Genomic DNA, 27,762 nt, shown 5'->3' with positions numbered 1-27,762 from the left:
CAAAACATCCCATAATTGTCAGTGCCTTCACTGACTTTAAAACAGGATTTTGTGACCCTCCATGATGTGGTGAATTTTCCAAGTAATATGAGACTGAAATTATTCTGAGGTGTTTAATGCTGACTTGGTTTTTACTTGTTTTGTGAAAAATCAACAACATTTAAAGTATGAAATGAATTTTAAAATAGAGGATAAGGAAAATGGCTGTGTGTGTGTGTGTGTGTGTGTGTGTGTGTGTGTGTGTTTTCATTTGAAATGTATCCTGATGTAATATTTATGTAAAAAGCCAGTTATATAAACCCTTTCTCTCGCCTTTTACTTTGGGGGTTGTAGAAAGCTCTAATTTTTTTTTTTCTCATGACAAACTCCAAGTCTTAATGAAAGAGAAAACATCTAGATGCTATAGCACAGACGCTTAATTCAAACTCCCTATAGAATTCATCCCCTAAACAACAGTTCCACTTAGGAGCCTGCAGTTTCTGGAATTTTCATTTAGAACTTTCCGTCATACTCTTCCCTGGCACAGGGAATTCATTGCACCACCTTTAAGTCTCTGTCCCTTTGTAGCTCTTCACTCCTTTCCCACACCCCCCACTTTTTCACCAGAATAACTCCCTTCCCAGTTTAAGTGGGAACACAGTGAGATTTGTATGAGGTCTATCAGTCTTCTGTCCCTGTTTATAATATTTTATTTCATTTAACAGACTGATGTCCTCCGGGAATCAGACATGCACCTGATGAGGGAAGTTGGAGGACTTTTTGGTTTTGTTTTATTCTTCCTTTGTAGTTTCTGCCTCTCAACCGTCATAAATGGGTGCACAGGAGTAGGCACTGTTGGGTAGCTGCTAGGGGAGAGTAAGATCAGGTGTGTTAGAGGTGGTGCTGGTGATAGTTCCGGTCGTTCGTAATGCAATCCAAGAGAGGGAGGCAAGGAGATGAATCTCCTTGTACTGGAGGTCAGGAACATTCCTCCAGGTCATACTTTTCTTCTGGATGGAAAATCAGATGAAATTGGTTCATCTGATTTTACCGAAGGAAAGAGCTAAGTGTTCCTTCACTTTTTTAAAAAAAGATTTTGGCTATGTCCTAGTTTGTTTACCTTTCATTTATGCATTAGCTATTACATTTAGGATTCCTTTTTTATAGAAAAAATCTGCTGCATAAAGATAAAAATCAAAGCCAGGAGAGTTTTATCTGGTTTTTAAGGTCTCATTGCTTCAATGTGTGTCTCTCTTGCAACAACCAAGTGATCGAGAGGATTGGGGTTATCATGTCTTTGTATCTGTGATGACATGGGGGCATCTTTAGTTGTCTTAATGAATAATGAGTAAGCTAGTATATAGTTTTTAAGTATTTTATCAGTGTGCTTCCTGGTTTTTTTCTTAAAAGGATCTATAGCTCAGGTAGATTTGTTTGTGGAAAAATAAGGAAAGTTGATCAAAATACTCTGGTCTGTCACCAGGAAATCATATTCCTATGTATACATTTTCTGAGTGTCCCTCTCCATGTGTTATGGCTGAGTTCGGATTCCAGGATGCAATTCTGTATGTATATACCTGCATTATGTAAAATACCATACTTTTTAATACAATTTGAACATGATCATTCATCTGTAACCAAGCACTTATTTTTGGTGGGCAGTTCCATATACAGGGAGTCTTGTGTATCCTGATTTTCAAATGGGTTGCCTGGATTTAAAAGAAAACTTAGAACTCTATAGATAGAGCATTTTCTTGGTTGTCAAAAAGAGTTGGAGGCGTGTATTATAAAAGAAATAGAAGAAAATGTCTTCAAGTAAAATATCTTTGAACTTTTTTTTCTGCTTGTTTCTTAGCTTCTGTTTTCATCTCAGTAGGTTTTTACACTCTCTGAACCATACTTAGGGCAGAATTGACCTTTCAGCGTCTGATGGCTGCCAACTGATTCTGGTCCGCCCTCATTTTCAATTGTAACCAGGACCCTGGACACATATAGGCTACTTCTAGTTTTTCTTTGGTAATGTGGGATCCGGGCTTCGAAGGGCCGACAGGCCTAAACTTCCTGTTCCCAGGGCATCCAAGAAGCCAGGGAGAGTTTTAAACAGTTTCTAATTTTTCAGAAGTCCTTCATAACACTTTCAACCTAGCTTCTCCTCACTGTTGGCAGTAGTAATAGATATTTTTAAATGTTGCAACAAGAACCTTAGCCACTGACTTACCTTTCCAAGCAGAATTACTCTAGTTGTGCCTGGCATATAGTAGCCCCTTCATAAATATTTAACCACGTTTTGGTGAGCTGGTGAGGGACCTTCAGTGGCCATTCCTTCACAGTGCTTACACAGGTGAACAGTGAGCCTTGAGAGGAATAAAGGGGTAAGATGAAATCAGATGCAGTGCTCTTCAGGTCCCAGCGATGGACAGATCACCCCATTTTATAAGAAAGCCCTTATCATCCTGTCTCTGTCTTTATAAAAGTAGCAAATCACAGAAGGCAATTTTATGCTTCCTAGAGGTCTTTTTCAGTGGTCAGTGCTGCATGGAACAGTGGATCATTTAAAAAACATAATTTTTGGCAAGCTACTTTGATGGTCCTCATTTAGTTTCATATGCAAATGTGTTGGGAACTTCGGATTCTGGGCCTCAAACATATTCCTCTTGCCTTGTACCACAGGGTCTTTGAATCTTGGCTTTTCTCATTTTCCCTGGACAATTGTGTTTCAGACTCCTTTTATTTATATAAGTGTTAGAATGATGACTGTAGACAAATTTATATAAAGTTCTTTCTTTACATAGAGTTTCATTACTTTTAGTTACAATAATTCCGGATCTTTCTAAATCAATTTTGACTTCAGTTAGTTATGCTGGTTATTTTCAAGGCTTCATTCTGGTGGTGATATTGGGGGTGGGAGGTGATCTCTGGTAAACCATCTATGGCTTCTAAATTATAAAAGCAGCGAAAAGACAAGCATGTGGAATTATTGATAGACTGCTGCTAGTTAGGCAAGCAGTTTTAAAAATGCAGATTATATAATATTGGGGGATTTTGTTGCTCCACAGTAGAAGCTTTTTAAATGTTAATTTGGGGTTTGTTTTGTTGCTCTGTGACTTAGCATAAAAGATTTTGGTTTTAAAAGGTTTCAGTTCAGTCGTTCCATTTGTATTACAGGACTTGGAATATAATACTATACATTTATTTATGCTCATGAAGGAGAATAAGGCCAGTAACTCACAACTCATGAAACCAGGGGTAAATAATCCATAACTTGTTCTCCCACCATTGCCACAATATTTATATCCAGAACACAAGTAACAAACAACCAAAAACAAGAAGAAACCAGTTGTTTTTATTTACAAAATGTTTAATCAAAAGTACAGTAAAGTTCAAATGGAGCTGCAAATCCTGGTGGCTCACAATGGTTTGATTTATTTTTTCAAACAGACCATGGATAATTAAGCATAAAACATAACTTTCCCAATACAAGTTACAGTGAATTGCAAAAATGGGCAGCAAGTCATTCACAACTGGTTGCAACTGGTTCGAGCCCTTAAAGCTGAACATGCAGACAGCTACACACACCACTTTCCCAGTGCACACTTGTATGTTCCTTCCCAAAAGGAAGTCTCCTTTACTCTCCGTATAGTATAGTATCACTGAGTCAGCATCCCAAGGTGAGAAGCAAATGGGTTATTTTCCATGATCACCATGTTGTCATGCATTTATTAAGTGCCCAGCATTTATGATACTCTTTTCATTTCAGAATGTTTCGCCATCACTAACTGGATATTCATCACAACTTTGCTGTCGGGTGAGTAACTTCTGTTACCCCTAAATGGCAGTCCACAATATTGAGGTGCCAAGAAGTCAAGTATGTTTCTCCCAGACTCTGAAAGAATTCAACCTAAGGGCTGTGGTGTACTAAATTTGAATAGAAAGTATTTTGACATTGGTGAAGGCTACAGATTTTATGTCCAGTTTGTTCATTTGAAATACCATCATTTAGAATGATTAGAAACATGATTCCAAGAACCTGTGATCACAGATTTCAACCAACATTTCACGATGATTTTGCCACGCAGAGATGGAAGTATTCAAAGGGCTTGTTTGGCAGACTCTCCGGAGATACAGATTTCCAAAGGAGACGCCTGAGTGGACAGAGAGGGTGATGTTTCCCATGTGGAACATTGGATGCTTTGGCATTAAACAAACAAAGAACCTTCCAAACACATTTTGTGATGCTTTGAACTACTTATTATTATTCTATGATATGCTAAAAATTTGAAGCACATTTGCTTCATTTGAATCAATCTTAAAATCAGACATGATTGCTCTTGTGTACACCCACAAGTGGAAGGGAAAATGTCCTTTTGGAGCATGAATATAGATAGCAACCTCTTTTACGAGCTAAGAGGACCAAGACCAGAGCTGTGAGTGAGCCTAGCATTGAAAGCTTTGAGGTCCATGTGTCTTTTAGTGGAAATTGGTGAAGTTTCGAAAAGGTTGATGTTGTGGCCTCCTAGAATTCTTGAGATTTCAGTGGCTGGGAGGAGAGTGCAGGTCAGGACTAAGGGTCTTTTCGAAGAGCATCATCAAGTCAGAAAGAGCCTAAAAGAGCTGTGTTTGCTAGAGGTTGGCCGGCATTGAAATGTCCTGGCAAGTGTACTGGAGAGGGAGGAGGACCAGAGGGGGTGACTTGCCTGGCATCTGATGATATTCTGCCTGGCTCCAGCCAGGCCTATTTAGTCATGAACATCATATTCATCCAAACCTTTTAAAAGTTACACTCTTGACTTCACTTTATATGAATGTACATAAAATGAAGAAAATAATCTCTTGGGGTAATAAAGATAGTTTTCTAACAGGGACTTTCCATATCCATTGCACAAAATCCACAGTTGTCACTGTATTTTTGTTTCTAATTCTGTCCCACATCTACCTCTGTCTCTCTGAACATATCCATCTCACCAGTGAAGGCCTGGAGCCTTTAGGATTGTAACCACTCGCACCACCCCACTCCCAGTCCCGTGCTTTATTTGTCCGGCTGACTAAAAAGAAACTCCTGTGGGTGTGAGCGGCAGGACTCAAGGGACAAGATTACTTGGTAACTTTAATTTGTTGCTCTCATTGCTTTCATCGCAAAAGGATCTCATTACAAAATGGCCTGAATTTCACACTCTTTGGGGCTTGCAGAGAAGCCAGTTCCTCCCCTATTTCTGTCCGACGCACAGAAAGCTCTTTATGTGTCTATGATCAGATAAAAATCTGTATTGACGTTTCTTTTCCTGTGGGTGTATTTCACTTCTAGGTATGAAGATTTAAGGTATCTGGGCAAAGCTGTGTGTTTGCAGTTTCTCTGTTTTAGTGAAAAGCTCCTTGGGAAAGGAGAGCACATCTTATCCACTAATGAATAAAAATTTATTTTCATTTTAAAATGATACATGCTCATTAAAAATAATTTGGGAAAACACATAGGAGTAAAATGAAGAAAAATACAAGTAATTATTTCTATAATTTAAATCCAATCATTAATAACCATTTGATGTATTTCTTTACTCTCACTTTCCCCTGGGGATATACTTTTTTAAAAAACATGTTGTAAACATACCTTGTACATAATTTTGTGTCCTGCTTTCAAAATTTAACCTAAAAATTTTACATGTAATTACATGGTTCTTATAAATGTCATTTTACATAAATATATGCGACTCCTAAAGAGGAATAGCTTATTTAATCTAAATATGCAACAAGAGCATTTTGGGGGTTTTTGTTTTGTTTTGTTTTGTTTCAATTTTTACGTCCCCATGTCTTGCATATAAAGAGTAAACGAATCAATCAATAATGACTGAAGGAGTAAAAGTTCAAATCAGTATATATTTTTGAATTTTTAATTATGAAATCTTTCAAATACATGAACGTAGACACGCTACTCCAGTGAACTCCCATGGACCCATCCCCCGGGTTGCCCAATGATGAACTCATGGTCTGCCATTTCCCAAGCTACTACCATATTATTTTGAAGCAAACCCCGGACATCACAGCATTTAGTCCATCAAGATTTCAGGCCCATAAGGACTTTTTCACATGTTAATGATATAAACATTTAGATAAATAGTTCTAATCATTGTATATAGGAGTATTTTTCTTCTAAGTATACTGCCATTATATTTCCTAAAATGTAACAATTGATCATAAAGTCTCATCAGAGTGTTTTGTAATATTCTTGGGTACATCTGTTATCCAAAGGGCAATTTGGTTGACCAGAGAGACATTTCACAGATTTGGCTAGGCTTCTTGGGGACCTTTTTTTTTTTTTTTTGGCACTATTTTTACTTGGCTCAGAATGATAATTTGCTGCTAGTTTTATCATTATGGGATATACACTGTGTTTTATACAATTCTGTATCTGAGGTAAAAGGGAAAGAGTGCTCTGACTACTTTAGGAGCCCATTGTGGCTACAGCTAACCCGTATGGCCAACCTACTTCAACCAAACATAGCACTAGATTTAAAAGCATCATTTTTTAAAGATTTATTGGCAGAAAGGAAAGGTTTCTTCCTAAAGGGGCACTTACAAAGTCTGAAAAGGAAGGGATTACATATTAATAGTCTGAATAATTAAAAAAACAAAAGCACTGTTTGGGGAAGTGAGGGTCAAAAGAGACAGTATATTGTTGAACAAAGGGCACTCCCTATGTGCTTCTAAGTATTGCTGTAGTTTACTCTAAGAATATTTAAAGAACCTAGTTTTCTGTAACTAGACTAGATCCTTTGCACACGGAGCTCCACAGATGAAGAGGGCTCTGTGCAAATTAGGCTCTCCATAGAGAACCTATAGTTAGGGTTTAGTCCTGCCTTGCCGTCTTTGAATTACAGTCAGTGGCAGTTCGGTAGTACTGTGTTGTCCAAAAGGTGTATTCCACTCATCAGAAATTCAGGATGTGAGTAACTATGTAACACACTGCATCACTATAAACTGGATTTATGTGTTACTCAGGTCTATTTAATCTTAGGAGCACATTTTCCATTGGCCTCGAAAGTGAGTAGCTAGAATATTGATATGCCTAACCCTTGGGGAAGAAAAAAAAGTGCTTCTCCACTACACTAAATCTCTACAAAAATATGAGGGTTTACAGTATGGACACATACAAAGTATTTTCAGCCAAAGTTGGTAGAGGAAAGCACGTGGAGAAAAAAAAAAAAAAGAAAAGATAAGAAATAACATAAGCAATAAACTATCCCAAGCAAACAGAAAGCATCTGTAACATTTGCCAGACTGGATGGTGTAAACAATACAAACTTTTTTTCTTTCCATTTCATTTTTTCCCTTTCAGTCTTCTGATCCTCTCTGTTTCTCCTTTACCCTGGTTTGGTGTTACCACCATTAAAATGTCCTCAAAAGATCAGGAAAGGCTCTGATGGCTTGGCATTGAGACAGGCTTCCAAGGAAGGATAGGTAGGATCTAGCCACTAACTTTTTTTTGTTGTTTTTTATTTTATATATTTATTTTCTCATTAGTATATAGAAAGAAGTGTCCAATGACAAGTTCTATAATTTAAATATATATTTTGCGCCACTGTTTTAAAGCCACAAGGATATTTTACCATACCCCATAACACCCATATTTTAAAACAGCTAACTTTTTCATCATTATTTTTAAGATTGATATTAACAATACAACAACTGAAATAAAGGCATAAGTCTTCATCTCTTCCTGCATCATTTTCTTGTGTGTGTTAATTATGTAGCTCATGTCATATAAACCAGAATACAAACTGCCTTTTAAAGATAAGAATAAGTTTACCCTTGGTTCTTTCTAGCTAATGTATTATACATTATACCCAAGTGAACCATCAATGCCCCATCCTGATAATAGCTATAATAATTATTATTATTATTAATGATAGTGTTTGCTTCTTGGTATATGTGTGTGGGGTTTCCTTATGCTCAGCCTTTGGGTCTGGTGTTTGTTCCATTGTTGCTATTTGTGACCATATGTATCCTCAAGCTATAAAACAGCATTTCTTGGAATAAAGTAGTATTCCATATCCTCTACTTCCTCCTCTCTAGGTGAGTTCAGAATCATCGTTGCATGATTGATTCTGCTTCTACAGGGCAAGGAATCCTTTGTAAATGCCTGCATCAAGCCAGGATTTTCATTTTAGACCAAAGACACAGAGAGGTGCCAAAAAAAAGGGGGGGTTATTCATATCATCAGATCCATGTTTCATGAAGTTGGCATATTTTCTGGATAAACTTTATCAGATATGTAATATATCATCATATGCAATTACCATGAGGATAGGAATTATGGCATTCTCTTAGTGAGATCACTTGGCTGATCCTGCTTTACCTGGAGTGGTGAGGGAAGACTGAAAACCCCATTCAAGACAGACATTCAAGATGCTTTTGCATCCAGCTCAGTCCTTTTATATTGGAAATGCTGAAGAGAAGTCTTAACTTTTTCTTCCTTCATTAAAGATGAGTCAAAGCCTGTGATATAAACAACATACTTTGGAGAATGGTCTTCTCTTTGGGGGACTGCTCCATTTGCAAACCATGCTAAGGTGCACAGAGAATTGGTTCTGTTTGTTTTATCCCACTCTGTGAAATATTCTTAACGTGCTGTTGATATATACTTTTTGGTCAAAAGTAATTTGCTTTCTGGTTTTTGATGGCCACTCTGAATCAACCTAATGTATTTGTGGTGTGGGGATCGGTAACCTCTGAACACTAAGTTTAAAGACTTTTATAATTAATTATTTAAAGACATTTTAGCCCTTAACTCTTTCTCTCTCTGTCCATGAACAAGATGATTGGTTAATCATGTCTTGTTTATTTTTATTGTTATTACTGTACAAGTTGTACATGAAACAGGAAAGAGAAGAGCTGTTTATAAGAGCTAATTATAATGGCAAAATTGTACTTTCTTTAACTATTCTTATTTTCTTTTTGATTATATCAAGACCTGCACTCTAAGAAGTATGTTTCAGTTTTGCTGGTATGACAGAGGAGAAAGATAAATCCAGTTCTATAAAGTGATGGCAAGCATAACTTGGCACAACTGCAAATATCAATAGTTCATTCAAACCTTATACCTCCACTCCTGGAGGACTTTGATTTCTGGCCATCCTTTGATAAAGATCCAGAGCAAGAGACTCTTGGAGGTCGTACCTTTTAGGAGGAGATGACGGTTCTGGTGGATTCTTAGAGCCTGAGTTACTTCTGAGATGGCATATCTAGCCCTTGGTAGAATCAGAACTCAAGTTTTCTATAGATCAAATAAAAAACCCAGGGGCTGAATCCTTAAGATAATCTCCAGGTCATTGTTTGAACAAATTTTTACTGATGCTTACTATGTGACAGGTAAATATGAACTTTCTTTCTTTCTTTTTCTTTTTCTTTCTCTTTTTCTTTCTTTTCTTTCTTTTTTTTTCCTTTTCTTTCTTTCTTTCTTTTTCTTTCTTTTTCTTTCTTCCTCTCTCTCTCTCACCTTCTAACTCCTTTAATTTTTTTTCTTCACTTAAGCAAGGAGAAATCTCCTTATAGATTGCTAAGGGCCCTGTGCGTATCTGCATGTAGCCAAAGATTCTGTCCCTTCTAGGAACTCTGGTTGTCAACCGGTGATCTTGCCTTTGTCTTTTCTTATAGTTCTGCCTGTGGCGCCTGTCACTAGCAGTCAAATAAGGACAATTTTACCATTCTCTCCTGCTGCTCTAATTTTTTTTTAGTGCCGGTACATGAATTTGTTATTCTTTATAATTCCCTTTGAAGTTGGAAATCCAAGGGGAATCTAAAACCGACCAGATGTTTCTGCTGCTGGAGAGGGAAGAGAGTAGGATTAAGTTTAACAAAAACTTGGTCTCTCAGAAGAAAAATCATTTCAGCTGGAAATCATCTTTAAATGTACTCATTTGCTACATATCTGTTAGTTAATTTACATTTACTAGTCCTTTGTAGACAATATCGCCTGTCGATTTACTCAGGAAGATTCATAAATTTTGTGAACAAATAGACTCATGCTGTGGTTTGCTCAGGCCTATGTCCTTTTTGGAGTTTTAGTTCTCTCCATTGCTCTACATATTCCCCTTTTACAGTGAGAGTTGTCTGTTGTTGTGGTTGTTGATGTCGTTGAAGGATCCCCATCATGTCACATCAGGCAGGGAAGCCAGTTCTGCAAACTGTTGCAAGAGGGTGAGGTCAGTGCAGCCTGCGGTTAGGGACGGAAGGAAAGGAGATTTGCCAAAACGCTTCGCCTTTCTTTATGCAGAACTTCATCCACTTTAGGGATGCGTAGATCAAAACAAGAATAAAACTGATGAAGACCTTCAGGGTAAAAAAGGAAAGTTTTGTCGTCCCTCAAGGATTCAGCTGATGTTGCAGACAGCATGAATAAACAGATTGGGAGATGAAAAATGGGAGAGAAAGTGAAGTACATGAGAGCACAAGAGAGAAAAGGGCGTCCGTGAAGCAGCATTTCGGGACCTCTCCCATGGGGCGTCCGTCCAGGGCTTCAGGCGCCTGCACGAGAGGGAAGAATGGTTAAAAAATCAAATTGGAAGAGAGTCTTAGAAACCAATCAGAATGGTTTGCTGGTTTGCTTAGCACTTCACAAAAGCGGTGGATTGCAGAGATGCATTTTTATTTGCTGGCTTCCTGCACGACATCTGTCATGCTGGCTCCTTACGTTGCTGTCAGGATTTCCTCGGTTTACCTAGGTTTCCGGGAGGACAGAGAGCCCTGTGGATAACTGCTTGACACCCCTCACCTCGCTCAGTGGACTAAACGTTTGGAAACATTTTCCACACCTCCCGAGGGATGAATGCTCACAACTCATAGTTTCTATTGCCCCAGCCTATCTTCGTTTTAAATAGAAAGTCTGAGTCCTCAGTAATTATATTAAGCTTCTTAAGCAGCACATATCAATTGCATATACCATTTTAAGCATTTTTTTCAGCCTCTCAAAAGAGAGTGGGGAAAGAGACAGAGAGAAATCACTTAGCAGCTGATTCACTTATTTTAAGCAGCTTTCCCCATTTTAAAATATAAAAAATTCAGGTCCTGGAACATTGGGTGATTTGAATGTTCTGTAAGGGTTTGAAAAAAGATTTTTAAAATATCATATGTCCTACATTCAGTTTTCAATTTAGTTCTGAAAACAAAACAAAACAAAACAGGTTGAAATAAGGGAGTTTCAACCTAAACAGTTACTCCTCTTTCTTTTCACTATTATTATTTATTATTAGCAGTAGTAGTCAGATGGTATGGAAAGCATTTATGTTAGTCTCACTGCTGCGACAGAGCTTAACCTAATAATCCAAGACTTGGAACTTGATGTTTCAATAAAGGAAACACTGTTTGAGGTATTTTCCATTCAAACCAGCATCAAAAGTTTTTTAATTAACACCATCAGAAATTAATGGGCTACACGCAGGACAGGGTTCCTCCAGACCCAACTGCTGGGAACAAGACAGCAAGAGGGACCCATTGTGCATGTTTTTATTTTATAATGTATTTTTATTTACTTGTGGAAGCAGAGTCCCAGCTGCACATCGTGTGGCAGAGCCACAAGAGCGAAACCTGTTAGGGCTGCTTCACTCCAGCAGTTTCATTTTGCTCACTGATTATTGTCCTGAGTTCTTTGTGATTGTAATTGGTTAGAAAGTTTGAAATTAGCAAGTCCTTGTCAGCCCCTGAAAGCTTTGAAATCATGAGGCTCCATACAGCTATCAAGCTGGCTGAAGCCTAATCGCCTGTTGGGTGAAGAGCCTCAGAGGGGTGAGTGCCCCTCCTCAGGCTTTGCTCCAGTCACAGTCCTCCAGCCTCTGGAGCTCCCTGTGTTGGACGATGGCTTTGTTTGAAGTCCTTTCCTTTCCGTCACTGAAGCCTCTTTCAGGATGAATGGATGGTGGGCCTGGCTAATGGGTGTGGGGGAAGTGAGTGCAAATGGGAAAAAGGGTAAAGGAGAGGATCAAGGGAATAGGGAGGAAGGAAAAGGAGAAGAAAAGGCATAAAAGAAAAAGGAAGCAGGATATAAGATGGAAAGAGCTTTGTAAATATTGACGTTTGGTTTCTGTGCAACTGGATTTGATGTCTTGGGATGGAACTCACTGACAGAGCCTAAATGGTCCCTGGGGCTTTTCTTTTTCTGTTTCGGAACTTTTTTAAAGACTTTCCCACTCGTTGTCAGAGGGAAGCCACATATATTCATATAAGGGACCATAACCTACCTACTACCACCACCACCTTTCCTAGGAATTAGGAATCCAGTTCTTTCCTTTATACATTATAATTAAAAAACGAGGGGTCTATCAATTCTTCTCCTGTAACCACAAAAGTGTCTATGGTTTAACCTTAGGCTCTGGGCCTCCAAACCAAAATTCCCCAGAAAAACTCCTATGCTGCTTGGTGAATTGCAAAATAAATTCACCTTCACCCTTACAGCAACACAGGAACTGCTTGGGCAGGGTTACCTAAAGTGGATCTTGTCAGCAGTGATGAAATGTTTATCGAAGCTTAAAGGTCTGAATAACTTCCTGTAAACCTTCTCATTTATGTTCAAAGCCTTCAAGCTTAATACATTTAGGTGCAGTTTTACCTTTACCCATTTCTCCTCTGCTTTAATACAAAACAAAACAAAACAAAAATGCAAGCCAAATACAACAACGTAGATATTACTGCCATGAATTCAGAATTTCAGGAAGTTTTTCAATAGGGCCCATCATGACAAAATGATGCAAAAATGTATCACCATTTTTGGAAAAGCTCCTTAGAGCAGTTCAAAGAGTTCTTCCCTGAAACATAGGGAGATCGATACATATCAACTTCCAGGGGATAATTGGTGAATGAGTGTCAGGATTTTCACAAGAATTGCTGAGTCCAATCTTGACATCCTAGCCAGAGAATCAAGTAAGCCGATTAGCAAATCATCATTTTTCTGTTTCTTACCTGAGCAGTGTCAGGATTTACTGTCTCAAAGTTTGACTTCTTACAGGAGTCAGAGGCACTTTATGTGGAATATAATTAGTAAAAAGATGTCATTCTAACGTTCCCCAGACCATCCTTTAGGGACTGCAAGATCAGACTGCAGTAGATTATGCCCCACTCCCCAGAAGTCTTTGTAGGCTACTCTAGCAAATGTGTCTGACACTTAGCCCCTCAGCTCACCTCTGATTTCAGCAAGACTTGAAGCAGTTCTGTGTTAGCCCAGACTCCCACCTCAGGAGTGCTTTCCCAGGACCTTTTCCATGGCTGGGGGAGCTCAATAAATCTACATTAGATAGGGGAAAGAGAGGGGTGGGTGCTTAATGCCTTGGAGCAACTCTCAACCAAAGGAGGAATGGGACTGGAGAAAAAATGTTCCGGCCTCTGTTTCTTTCAGACCCATACCTCGGATACCGCTGGAGACATTATGCACAAGTCTCAGAGATGCTGGTTGAATTATGCTCCAGTTGGTACACTGGTGGCCGGCCCCTTTGACACATTTTCATCATTGCCTTTTCCTCTGCTCTGACTCACTCACCACTCCTCCATGCCTCCCTTCTAAGATCACCTTCCAAATTACAACCTGTACCCACATCCTTGTTGCAAATTCTTCTTTGGAAGGAACCCAAAGTGAGATGGGTACTCAGATTGTTTGTTTGTTTGTTTGTTTGTTTTAATTAGTCAGTTCACAGCATCTTCTTTTCTGCTTTCTACTACCTCCAGTGAATCACTGCCCATTCATATCCTGGTTCCCAAAGTCCAATAGAAGCCCAATTGCTCACATCAATAGTTGTTAACACTTGAAGAGAGAGACATTGTATTATTTATCTGTGGTCTCCTGTATCTAGCACTGTCTTGACACATAGTAAGTGCTCAATTAATGTTTGTTGGATGAGTGAATAATGCATAATTTATACCAGTGACTTCTATTGTCGGTAATAAGAAATTACTCGTGTGTTTCAATCAAGTGTGAGATGTGTTACAATAAATTTGTTATGAATAATAAACTTATGAAATATGTATTTGATTTACTCTTTTAAAAATTAAATTAAAACAAACACAAGATTGTTCGTTTTATTTATAATGAAGTTTTACTCATATACTTGTGTTTTCTAACATGCTTTATTAAGTGGGAGCCAATGGGTAATGTTTTAGTTTATACTCCAGGAGTTGCAAATAACTCTAGGTAAATTAATGAGAATGTGATGGAATCTAAATATCATCTTTCTTGTACATCAAGGTGGAGAAGAAAAGGTTGAGGACTTCAGGGTCATACTGTAGGAATGGTGGCAGTGTCTGCTACCATTTGAAGTATCTGGTCAAATTCAACAGGCTTTTGAATGATTCTTGTTTGGGGATATTTATTGCTATGATCATGTGAATCCAGTCTGGAATGAGACTTGGCGAAGTCTTCTTGGTGCCTGTTTTCCAGACAGAAATGTAAGATCCACTATATCCATAATCAGCACCAGGGAAGAGTCCACCTTCTGTGAGAGAAATTAATGTGGCTCCAGAACACAAATAATGTGTGGATGAGATGGAAAGTTTGAAACTCTCTTCCTGCTTCTCAATGTCCAATTTTAAAGCTATTCCCAGGGTGTGGTGACCAAGAAGATCACCCTAACACCACAAACCTCCTCCTTATTACCCAATGACCCTGTCTGGACTGAAGAAGGCAAAGGATGAAGAAAACTCCAGGAAAAGACATCTCAATTTTCCAAGTAGTGCATCTTGTCCCCATGGGAGTACCTGCATGTTAGCTGTATTCCTGGAGGAAAAAAAAATATTTTCTTCCCTACTTTTAGAAAAATTTTTAAGCTTTTAATCTGGGAAGATAAACTATTGGCAGTACCTGAATTTGTCCCAAAAAAGAAAACAAGTATCTGTCTCAGGAAGAAATGGCAATTCCCATTTACTTTGTTAGCATCCATTGTGACACCTGGAGATGTCTAAAGTTATAAAAATTTAAAAACATATTCTTCAAGAAAAGTCAACTATCTCATCTGCCATTTCCTAAAGTGGCCTTGTTTGGAATTTACACTACACCTTCCAGCATAATTTTCTAAATACTCTCATCTTTTCTGTAGTGGTTATTGATCAACTGCCTAGGAAACCCCTTTACACACTCGTGTTGTTTTCCAGAAAATATCAGCTCAATTATGAAAGATCTGAAATGAGGCTCAGAAACAGTGATGGGAATTGGTGATACTGTTTGTGTTCTGTAGGGTTTGTGGTTGTATCCAGTGTGTAGTTCACCAACTTATGTGGGATGGGTATGGATCTCCTCAGGGAGACCTAGTGACAGCGGGAGCCCAAGGGTTACTCATATATAGCCCAGCAGAGCCTCCTCTAAAGCTCCAAATCTCTCCTAGTTTATCCCAGTGAATAAGGCAATATTACCCTTTTCTTTTTTTTTTAAGAGTTATTTACTTATTTTAGAGAGAAAGAGAGAGCACGAGTGGAAGGTGTGGAGGGAGAGGGGGAGAGAAACTCAAGCAGACTCCACACTCAGTGTGGAACCCCACGTAGGGCTCGATTTCATGACCCTGAGCCGAAACCAAGAGTTAGATGCTTAACTGACTGAACCATCCATGTGCCACTACCCTTTTCTGTGTATGCCATGACCTGAAAAAATTTGAGAAGTACTAGTGTTATGGATTGAATGTTTGTGTCCTCCCAAAATCCATATGTAGAAGCCCTACTCCCAACTCCCATGTGATGGTATTAGCAGGTGGGGCCTTTGGGAGGTAATTAGGTTTACATGAGGTTATGAGTGTGGAGCCTCCATGCTGGGATTAGTGCCCTTATGAGAAGAGGAGGAAGCACCAGAGCTTCCTTTCTCTGTGCCGTGTGAGGAATGGTAAGAACGTGGCCAACTGCAGGCCAGAAGGAGGCCCCTCACCAGAACTCAACCTGCCAGCATCTTGATCTTGGGCTTCTCATCCTCCAGAACTGAGAGAAATAAATTTCTATTATATAAGCTAACAAGTCTATGGTACTTTATTATGGCAGCCTGAGCCAACTAAGACAACTAATCTAATGGATTTTAGTGGAGTAGATGAAGTATCAAAAAGAGAAAATAGAGAAATAAAGACAAGTTTGCTGTTAGAAAGCTACATTTCAGAAAGTGAACATATATGTAAAGTTTTTCCATAAGCGAGTGCTGCAGGGTCATAAGTTTATCAGTAATATGTTCATACAGAATGTCCTGGATTGTTACATTTGCATTGCTTGAGTGGGACTCTAGTACTCGTCATTAGCAGGCATGTCTATATATATATGTGACTGAGAATCTATACTCACCATTAACATAAGGGCTGTCATTTGATTTGTTTGCAAGGCCCATTTCCTTTGACTCTTCTGTCTCTTATGTGAATTGTTTCATTATAAGATAAAGATAAACATTTCATCAAAATTATTTCCATTCTCACTTGCATACTGGTCCAGACTATCTTCCCTGTTTGTGGCTGTTTCCTCCATATGGCTACCACTATCTGTCCTCTGCGCCTTTGCTACTCAGAGTATAATAGTAATATCAGTACCACCTAGGAACTTGTTTGAGATACAGAATCTGAGGCCTCACTCCAGACCTAACTGAATGAGAATATGCATTTTAATAAGATCCCAGATGATTTTTTTCTATGCGGTAAAATGTGAGAAGCACATATATGGCTAACTAAAAAGCATAGGAGCATAGTAGCTTCTCCACTTATGAACTTTTTTTATTATGTTATGTTAATCACCATACATTACATCATTAGTTTTTGATGTAGTGTTCCATGATTCATTGTTTGCATATAACATCCAGTGCTCCATGCAGAACATGCCCTCTTTAATACCCGTCACCAGGCTAACCCATCCTCCCACCCGCCTCCCCTCTAGAACCCTCAGTTTGTTTTTAAGAGTCCATCATCTCTCATGGTTCGTCTCCCCCTCCGATTCCCCCGCTTCATTCTTCCCCTCCTGCTATCTTCTTCTTCTTTTTCTTCTTCTTTTTTTAACATATAGTATATTATTTGTTTCAGAGGTACAGATCTGTGATTCAACAGTCTTGCACAATTCACAGCGCTCACCATAACACATACCCTTATGGACTTTCAACTGACAACCTTTTCTCATGTATATGTGAATACATATGCTATCTGTAGTGTCAGGTATCTATACTTGTGAGATACATAGATAGACAGACAGTAGATGTATACTATATATATAGTATTTAATAATAATAATATATATAATATATACTATATATATAGTAGAAAACCTGCCACCATGGATTGCATTTATAGTTGTTTGTATATTAGTTTGCTATTGCTGTGGTAATGCTGCATAACAAACAACCCCCAAATTTATGTGGCTTATAATTGTAAATGTTTATTTCTCACTTATAGGTCTATGTGGCATCTGGGTACCTCTCCTTCAGGCTGCATTTGGGTTCATATCTTCTCCACATGCTTCTTATTCTGGGACTCAGGATGAAGAGACCAGATACTTGAGACAAAGTTTTCTTATTGCAAATTCCATGGGCATAAGAAGCCAAACCAGATCACTACTCATAGCATTTCTGCCAACATTCCCTTGGTCAAAGCAAGTGACTTGACCAAACTCGAAGCTAGGGGACAGAGTTATAGTCTGTTCCCCACATTAACAAACACTACTGAGAGTTACAGTAAAGTCATGTGGTGTGTGTGGATGTATAGTTCTATTATAGAAAGAGTGTGAAAATTAGAGAAAATCAGTCTGCCATATATAGTATCAGTTTGGACTCAGAAACAAATGGCTTACGCAGTTGCATAAGCAACTTAAGAAGCCTGATGTGCTGGAACACCTGTGTGTGTGTGCGTGCGTGCGCGCGCGCACGCGCACACGCTCATAGCACATTTTCAATCACAGTATCTCTAAACCACCCTCCAGAGGGGTCTTCTTCATAGATTACTTTTGAATTCCTCATAATGATAACCACTGGATAGAGAATAGGGTGTAGGAGAAAACACACTGTGTTAGAAATGAGGAATTTTGGGTTCTATTCAAGCTCCATCTCTAAACATGTGGAATTTTACACAATTCTAATATAATATTGCCGCTCGGTGTTATATCAATAAATTAGGAATGCTTGTGTCCCAGCTATTCTTTTTTATTTTTCTTATGAAAAGCACACAGGGGCGCCTGGGTGGCTCAGTCAGTTAAGCGTCTGCCTTCAGCTCAGGTCATGATCCCGGGGTCCTGGGATCGAGCCCCGCATCGGGCTCCCTGCTCATTGGGGAGCCTACTTCTCCCTCTCCCTCTGTCTGCTGCTCCACCTGCTTGTGCTCTCTCTCTCTCTCTGTCAAATAAATAAAATCTTTAAAAAGAAAAAAAATGCATACATAGGCATGGTAGAATATGTAGAATGAAATATAAGAGGACAATTAAAATCATTCACAATCATCCAGAAATAATTTCCTTTAAACTTCAGGGATATACCTTTCATTGTTGTTGTTTTTTCTGTGCCTTTTAATTTTTGGTAAAACACTGTATACGGTGGAATCATACTTTGTCACTTAAATCTATATTATGAGTAACATTTAGCAGAATGTTAAATACTTTTCAACACCATTTTAATACTAGTTTACCATATTCTACATTCAGTGCTCTATTTTTGTGAAATCGGATATTGTTAAGTCTTTAAAAAGCAGAATATACTTTAAAAATAAAGGTATTATTACAATTATAAAATTTTAGAGATTGAAGAAAAAGAGAGACAGTAACATTTAATAAAGGCCTACTCTGTGGCATGCCCTATTCTTGGAACTTTATTTAAGCTGTCTCATTTAATAACCTTTTAGCCTAAGGCCCCTGGGTGTTGCAGTCGGTTGGGCAGCTGACTCTTGGTTTCAGCTCAGGTCATGATCTAGGGTTGTGAGATCAAGCCCCAAGTCAGGCTGTGCACCCGTGTCAGGCTCCCCGCTCAGCGCAGAGTCTGTTTAAGATGCTCTCTCCTTCCTCCTCTGCAGCTCTCCCCCACTCTCACTCTCTCTAAAATAAATAAATAAATCTTAAAAAAAAACAACTTTAGCCTAATGAGCAGTATACCTGATGGTTAAATTCTGTGGGCTTGGGGCGCCTGGGTGGCTCAGTCGGTTAAGCGACTGCCTTCGGCTCAGGTCATGATCCTGGAGTCCCGGGATCGAGTCCCGCATCGGGCTCCCTGCTCGGCGAGGGGCCTGCTTCTCCCTCTAATCCTCTCCCCTCTCATGTACTCTCTCTCTCTCTCTCATTCTCGCTCTCTCAAATAAATAAATAAATCTTTAAAATAAATAAATAAATAAATAAATTCTGTGGGCTATAGTCTGACTGCAGAGCCACTTACTAGCTTTGTGACTTTTTTGAAAGTTTGTTGTCTTCTCTTCCATACTTTAAAGTGATAACAACAATATTACTCACCTCCAAAAACATTGTTGTAAGGATTAAATGAGTGAATATATCCAAAATGTTTAGAACAGTAGTATTCAATAAATATTAGCTATTCTTTTCTGTCTTTTGATGCCTACATTAAGGTCTTCCATAAAACTTTCTGTTAAAATATAAATCCACATTGATTACAACTTCTTTGGTTTAGAAATATGTTCTAAGAAGTAATTTAATATAAATAGAAAAGACCTAAGTAAGGGCTTTCAGCTTTTTAATTCTGGCTCCCCCAGCTTCTTAGTAATGTGGCCTCTGGGAATTTAGTTACGATTCTCACATTCAGTTATGTTTTTATTTAAAATGGATAAATAGTAGCCATTTTAGTGTTTTTATGAGTATTTAAATGAGATAATATATGTTTGGAATCAACTACCTGCCCTAGACAATAAATAACTTTGTAAATGTTAGTATTTTCTCCCTTGTATTGCTATGAAATTGTTTTATTTCCTTTCAATAGCATCTCTGGGCAGGTGATTCATCTACTTTTGCCAGTACCACAGGCACTCTCATGTTAGCATGAAATAGTCAGTAAATACCTATAGGCTATATGGAGGCAGTGATGTTAAGTGGTGAGCTGGTACAGTCCTCAGTTTTCTATAGTTTATAACCAGTTTTTCTGACTCTAGCTTGGAATGTACTCTGTAGATATACCCATTGTTTATTTGATTCAATAATAGTAATCATAATATAATAGACTTCTCTGTCTTAGCCTCTTGATTTATAAAAGATTTTTCTTCAAATGAACAGAAAACTTTTTTATAAAGCAGTCTTTAGTTTCTTTTGTGAACATGTAGAATTAATGAATGAATAAAAAAGTGAGTGAGTGAGTGAATGATCGAATGAGTGACTCTATCCATCTAACAGTTACTGAGCATTGGTTATGGCAGGGTAGCATCTGGATATCATTACTTGGCCAAGTATATACTCTGTGCTTCCTTTCCTTTTTTTGTTCGTAAAACTTAGGTGAAAGATTAAGGTCAATACCCTCAGTTGCTAACCTTCTAGATTCTAGGAGAGAGACTTGGAAACAAAGAGCTTCAGTATAAAGTAGAACAAAAAAGATGCTGATGTAGAAGAGAATAGGTGAAATGCTGTGGGAAACCAGAGAAAGTGGTTGAATCTAAGGTGAATGAGAAGGAAAATTCAGAAAGGCTGTGATCTTTCAAGCAATATGGAGAATGAATGAGGTTTTCACCTGGTAGAAAAATGTAGACTGAGGGAATGTCAGGAGAACTGAGGCATGAAGACAAATTAGAATCTGGAATGGTGAGGAATGGACTAGTGTGACAAGCTATTAAGGCATTATGGAATTTAGGGGGTGAGGCTGTACAGTTTTCAGGAGCAGATCATGCATGCCTCAGAAGGAAGTTCTACTAACTAGTTCATGGAAATCATTAAGGATGACTTTTTTTTTTAAAGTAAAGAGTAGTGGCATCCAATCTGTATTTTTCAGAAGCCAGATACTTCTTAATTCATAGTGGGCTCCATTGGCAATGAACTCTGGATCAGTTCCACCCAAAAAATCACATCCTTGTGGGATAGTATAATGATACCATATCAAAATGAATGCAACACCAAAGTTACCTTTCTAAAAAAAATTCATCATATCATTTCTCACCTTAAAAATTTTTCCTCATTACTTATAAAATAAAATATAAACTTTATTATATAGCATTACAAAGCCCTTTATAATCAATCAACACTTTGATTTTTCACATCTGTGAGAAGATTATACCTATGCTGCAGATGTGGTATGAAGTGGTTCATATTGCCTTGATATGTGACAGGCCCTCAGCTCATGGCAGCTATGATTGTAATCACTTTATTATCTCTTCCTTGTTCTCTCTCACCAGCCCCATTTATACCCCTGCTACTATTTTTCAGGTCTAGTTGTTTGTTCTTTGTATTGTCCTTGTCTATTAGAATGCCTAGCATACAGTAGGTACACAATAAATGTATCTTTAATGAATTAAATTATGCTAACTTCTGAAGGGCATTTTTCTGCTCACGTACTCTAGATATAAAATACTCTTCTTTGGCATTATATTTTAAATAATTCTGCTGAATTGAACCATTTCATGACAGAATTTCAGGAGAGCTTTCTTCAAGCAAAAGTCCCTCCTTTTGAAATTATCAACTCCATACAACCTAAAGTCATACATAGCAAATAATGATTCTTCAAAGTGTACCTGAACACTACCAGTTTTAGAATTATCCACTCCAAACCCTAAGTAGATATGTTTTAAGGTCACAGACAAAATACCACCTGTACCTTCAGTGTAGAGGTGAGGAAGTATTGACAAGGTCTGCTAGCTACTGGAGAGTTTGTTACAGCAATGGTTTGGTCTTCCATTGCCCTGAAATATTTTCTCTCCTTAAGACAGAAGGCTTGGTGTTGTGTGAGTTCTACATATGCATTTTTCAACTTTTTTTTCAACCTTTTTTTAAAAACAGAATAGAAACCCAGTTTTCAGAGTGATACTGACACTAGTTGAAGATGCCAGGCGCCCATGAAGGGCGTGTTTTTTAAGCTGAATATGTTCTTATTTTCTGGTTTGTTGATTTTAAAGCCAATCTAAACATGTGAAGAAAAAAATTCAAATTTTGCCAATTTGAAAAGAAGGAAAATAGCTAAAATCTTCTTTTAAAATTTCTAAGCCATTATGAGAATATTACAGACAAAAGATTGTACATGAAAGAATTTTTTTTTTAAAAAATCAGGTTGCTTTGCCTTTCTTTAGTCACTTCAAAAGTCTTTGTCAGATATGAAAAGGAAATATACTCAAAATGAAGAGTAAATATAATTAAAATGGTACCTTGCCTTGACATATAAGCTTCTTATGGGTAAAAATCTGTATAAATTGAATACTATGAAACTTGGGTTTAAAAGAAAGAACAAGGAGTGGGCAGGGAAGGAAGGGGAGAGAGGAAGTTCGATTTTTCTAAGAGTAGGCATAGCAAATGGGGGTCATGAAATTACATTAAATTTTAATTGCTTTTGATGAGAAAATTTTAGATCCATAGTGCTTTTTTTTTTATTGCCAGTACTTGGCATGTGCCTGGCACACAATAATCTCATTTTAATAGTTACCTAATGAATGAATGATATTGCACAGGTCACATTAGTTTGCTTTAAGCACAGTTTCTGGTGACAGAAGGAAGTGACTCAATTGATTCACCATGAAGACCAAGTATTTATGAAAACCTGCTTTGAATTCATTCTTTAGAAGGTAGTAAAGGGTTGTGGTTAAAGGTTCACATTCTTGAGCACAGGTATGTGACCTCTTTGAGACTTGGTTTCCTCCTGTGTAAGGTGAAGATTTTGAAAGTCCCTCTTTCAGAGGATGATGGGGAGAGTTACATGAGACAATGCCATCATGCGCTTGGTAGAGCTCTGGACACACAGTAAGCGTTCACTAAATTTTAGATATTGCTATAAATATTACATTACTTATAATATTCTGAATTAATATATGTCCTGATAGAATTGTTATGAAGATTTAATGAGTTAATACATGTTATTACGGTGTTATCTAGGACATCTGTGAGTTCAACAACATATATTAAGCATCTGGAAAACCATATACAAAGCAATGAGGATTCATATTGATAATCTCTCCAAAGAGAAATACAATCTAGTTGAGGAAAGGAATCCTATGTATTAAGAGATTAAAATCAGTGATAACGAAGCTAGCAATTATTAAACATCATTGACCCTCCACTGAGCTCGAATGGGTATTCTCCCGTTTAACCCCCACAACTACATGAAATTGGTATTATTACTTCTGTTTTACACAGGAAGAAACTGAGGCACAGATATCAGTAGAGGTAAGCAGTGCTGATATGTGGGGATAGACCTTTTATCTGTCTCCAGAGCCTGAGCATTACACTACTGTGATATTCAAAGCAAGCTGTGTGCAAACAGGTGTGTAAGTGTTCAGAAGGGAAAGTGAACGCTGAGAGCTGCTCAGCTGAGGAATTGCTTCGGGAAAAGTAAGGAGCACTGGGCTTTAGGGACCAAATATTCACTGTATAACAGCATCTGGCTCCCTCAGTTTGCATCCTGACTCCTCTACTCACTGGCTGTGTGATCTTGAGGAAGGTTTTAATCTCTCTGTGCCTGTATTTCCCCATCTATAAAGTGGGAGTAATAATAGCATTACCTCGTAGAGTTGTTGTGAAGATTTAATGAGTCAATCAATATGTGTGAATATAGTGGTACCGAGAACACCTACGAGTTCAATAAATGTTAGCTTTGCTGTTGTTATTAGTGACCGCAATACTTTGAAATTTTTTTCCTTCTTAATGAGTTGGCATTCAAAATTTAAGGAGAGAATAATATTTCAAAGGTGTAGATTATTAGAAGATTTAAAGCATGTTTTTTTTTTTTCTACTTTCAGCCAAATAACTAAGTTTCAGTCTGACATGATGGGAAAAGAAAATGCATTATGTCAGAGATTCCATTACATATTTGGGTGAAAGAAACTCAGTAAGAGGGTATGTTTGCTAGCCTCATATGGTTTTTTTTTCTTTCCTTTGTGCCAGTCCATTGATATTTCTATTAGCCTTCTTAAGAAAACAGTAATATCAAGTAAAAAATTATTGTCATTTTTACTTTTTCTGGACATACAAAGATTGTTTTTAAAAATATGCACGCAGAAGCCTTAGAACAGAATCTTGGGAATGCTAAACCACAGCTCACACTGTCACGTTTCATCCATTTCATTAAAGGAACAGTAATGTGCTTAGTGGCTAAGTGTGTAGAAATAAAAAAAAAAGTACAGTAACCTTATTCGTGAGAAGAATATGATAATATTCATTGACAGGGGAACTACAAGGAGCAATTATCCCAAGCTGTGTCTTTCAGACAATGCTGTCAGTTTTTCTACTTTGATGAGTACAGCTGGGCTTGTGATGCAGAGCAAGAAATTCCAGTGTGGCTAAAGGACCAGGGTACTGGCTACCATATTAGCTATATGGAAGGAAAAGCATCAGCAAAGGAAAGATGGATTTTTAAAATGTTTATAACAGAAATGATTATTGGCAGCACTTGGCTGAACTTGTTCTCTGCTAGTGACCCTGGCAGAAGCAGTTTATCAGAAACCCTTTGTCTTCTGTCCTTTTTAGAGGCCCTTTGAAGCCAGAAAGACCCATATTTTTGACATGTGTGTGTGTGTGTGTGTGTGTGTGTGTGTGTTTTGTATGCATGTGTTTAGACACACATCACATTTGGAATATTTTGTTGTGTTGGGTATTATGTATCATATGACTTTTTATAAATCAAAAGGCATTTTTAATATTTACTACTTCATGCAAAGAAAAGCAGTTACAACTCTGGCTTTTAGATTTTTGACTTTCTGTCTTTCTGTCATTTTGTCTTTCTCTCCCTACCCTATAAACAGAGTAAAGCTTAATTTCAGTATTTTCAAGGTAATTTGAGTTATACTGTTTAACTTTATGTTCTAGTACTCATTCACCTTAGTCTGCACCTGTTTTTACTCAATACTGGATTTTTTTAAAGTGTAAATCTTCGAGGCTATGAGTTAATAATTAAAAATAGAGCAAGGTACCACATATTCATTCCTCTCCTTGCTTGCTTTCTTTCCCTTTCAAAATACTCAACTGCAAACTTTATTGCATGGAAGTACAGTACCTCTTTACATACACATCGAAACTACTTTGTGTGGGAGCTGTAAAACAACTAGAATTAAAACTTGTCCAAGGCCCCAAAGCCTGTTCTTCACAAAGAACCTTTTTTGCCCGATTTAGAAAGTGTTTTGAATGATGCATAACTAAGTAGAGTAACTAAACAATTGCTTTTGAGCATCTGAAGCTTGCCCATTAAGATTTCTATAGCCTTTTTTTTTTTTTTTTTTTTTTGCTTTTTGTGGTTTAAGAAGTGATTCATGTTCAGTATATGAAAGTTCTGGGTTCAGCCCCTTGAGCTTTTGGTGGAAGGGCCTCCATGAATCTAATAAATAAAACAAATAATATAAGAACTGAGGGTAGTTGAGCTTTCGTGAGTACATGCCCCAAAATATTTTTTTCCTGGGAAGAAAAGGTATCTCTCATATGTTTTAGTTTCCTAAATTTAGAAATAGAAACACACCCTAGTTTTCTTAGGAAGATACACAGGAATCAAATTTAGTAAACAGCTGGTTCAAATATTATCTGGAACTTCATAGAGTAACATCAATACTTTTTCAGATAGCAAAACGATTACCTACCAATAGGGGTAAATTATGAACATATTCCAACTAAGCAAAATTGTGGTCAGGTGCCTTACTCATACTAAATTTTAGATGTTGCACCAATGAGATATATTCTATACAAATAAAAGACCAAAGTGTATTAGACCTCAGGCTGTGTGCCTGAGTTAGAATTACAATGCAGCAGTCACTTCTGCATTTCCTGGCTTTCATGAAACAAGACTAGTGATCCTCTGTCATTTAAGTCAGTGAAGAACATGGATTTATCTTAATTTTCAACATTTGTTTCCCCTTTTTGTGATAACAGTTATGAGATATGATGATGTACAGTGTTTCTACTTAACATGGTTTCTGCCTTGTCCCTTGGCAGCCTAAATCTTCTAGCTAATTCACTGATCAGTTAAATAGTCAAGCTTATTATTATTATAATTATTATTTTACATTTATATAGCACTTTACTCCAAGGGGCTTGAGGCATTTTACACACAGTAAATTACCAAATAGGAATTAATCCTAATATCGCCCTGTGGGGTAGGTACAGTCACATAAATGAAATCCTACAGAAATCCTGCCTGTGTCACAACTGAGCTCTACCCCTTCCCCTCCCTCCCCGCCCCCCCCTCCCCCAGTCAACCTACCCTGACTAACTGAAGATAAAGTGGAATGCTTGAGGCCTGGCAGGGTATGGCTCAAAGCGAGATCTGTGGGAAGATGGTCCTGTGTCCTGGCTTTGGTGCTTTGAGCTACCCTGGAAAATAACAGTAGTGAGAGAGCAGCTCAACATATATGTTCTGATTTGCAGTTCATAGACATGTTTCACCAAAATGGTTTAATTTAATCCTGACTCGAGACAAGTTAGAATGTGGCTCTAAAACTTTAATGTGCAAAAATTATTTGGGAAGTGGGTTTCAAATGAAGATTCCAAGGCTTTCTAGCTTGCAAAGAGTCTAATAAGTCATAAAGGAGCCTTGGAATCTGTATTTTCACCTGTGGTGATTTTGAGACAGGTGATGCTTACCCACGCTTTGAGAAACCTGAGCTGACTGAAGAAGAATTATTAGTTCCCATTCTGCATATCAGAAAATTGACGACTCAGGAAAACAACATGTCACCGTATTTGGCAGAGCTGGAACTAGAAACCAAGTTTTCAGATTCCAAAACCTGTGTTCTTTTGATGCTACAATGCTTCCCAGAAAAGGAAATCACAGAAACAAGTAAAATGGGATTTAAATGTAAAGGAAAGAAGAGGTTAGTTCAATGTGCATGTGAAACACTTTGCACTATTATGGACTGGTGTCAGCTGGCTCCTTTGGAACCTCAAGTTGATTTGTGATGCCTGGACCCGGAAGACCAATATCTATAGGACATGGCTAGACCGAATGCAGCCTGTTCCTTGATCTCAGAGCCACTTTGCTCTTTCTAGCCAAGAAGTCAGTCAACTAACTAATCCGGTGGGTGCCTGATCGATTTGCAATGTTTTGATTTTTCACCCATCCCACAAAGAGTCCTCTCCTTAATAGGTGCTGCCACTAAAATAAAAAGTGGGCTTTGCCAGAAAACCAGGAAAAGCTCTTTTAATAAGCTTCCTGTTTACGTGAGTGGGCCCTTTATGGGATGGGATGGGTTTTACATTTTTTATTTGAAGCATTCTTACTCCATTTCTAAGACAGAGAGAAAAAATATAACAGGAAATGGTTATGAACAATTTAACTATTATTTTTCAATTTAGTATTCCATTTGGGGTAATTTCACTCATTTTTTCTTGAATTAATTTTTATTCAGTTTTCTTCAAAAACTGGGACAAGGCATTATAGGAAAAACTGCAGACATAGTGCATCTAAAGATTTTATTTTGTTCTGAACCTCTTACTCAGAAGTGTCAGAATTCTGTGGTGGGGTTTAGAGGTGCTTGTGGATTTTATTTGGGGTTTTCAGAAACCAGAAAACAGACACGTGGTGTTCCTCATGGTAAAAATTCCCACAGTCTGCATAGACTCACCACATTTTTCAGTAGGTCCTACTGTAAATTGTACTGAGAGACTTTCCATGTCTTTCCTCTTCTCAAATGCATGTATCCCTTAGCTAAGAATAATAATTATTACTGTTTTAGTGAAAATTTTGTGAGTCTCCAATATACCTTTTATTCTTAG

The 27,762-nt window shown here is 37.8% G+C and overlaps 1 non-coding gene across 1 annotated transcript in view; it reads left to right on the top strand.

Annotated features, from left to right (window-relative positions):
- Window positions 1–27,762, top strand: part of LOC114214759 (uncharacterized) — a 720,582-nt gene that overhangs the window by 407,779 nt on the left and 285,041 nt on the right. Inside the window, exon 5 of the transcript XR_015768493.1 lies at window positions 3,737–3,784. This is a non-coding gene — a transcript (uncharacterized LOC114214759). The remainder of the gene's footprint in view (window positions 1–3,736; window positions 3,785–27,762) is intronic.

Source organism: Eumetopias jubatus, unplaced genomic scaffold, assembly GCF_037043125.1.
Source record: "Eumetopias jubatus isolate StellerSeaLion01/CBP00866 unplaced genomic scaffold, mEumJub1_p1.0 scaffold_1, whole genome shotgun sequence".
Taxonomy (NCBI): domain Eukaryota; kingdom Metazoa; phylum Chordata; class Mammalia; order Carnivora; family Otariidae; genus Eumetopias; species Eumetopias jubatus.
This window is presented reverse-complemented; position numbering and strand designations above follow the sequence as displayed.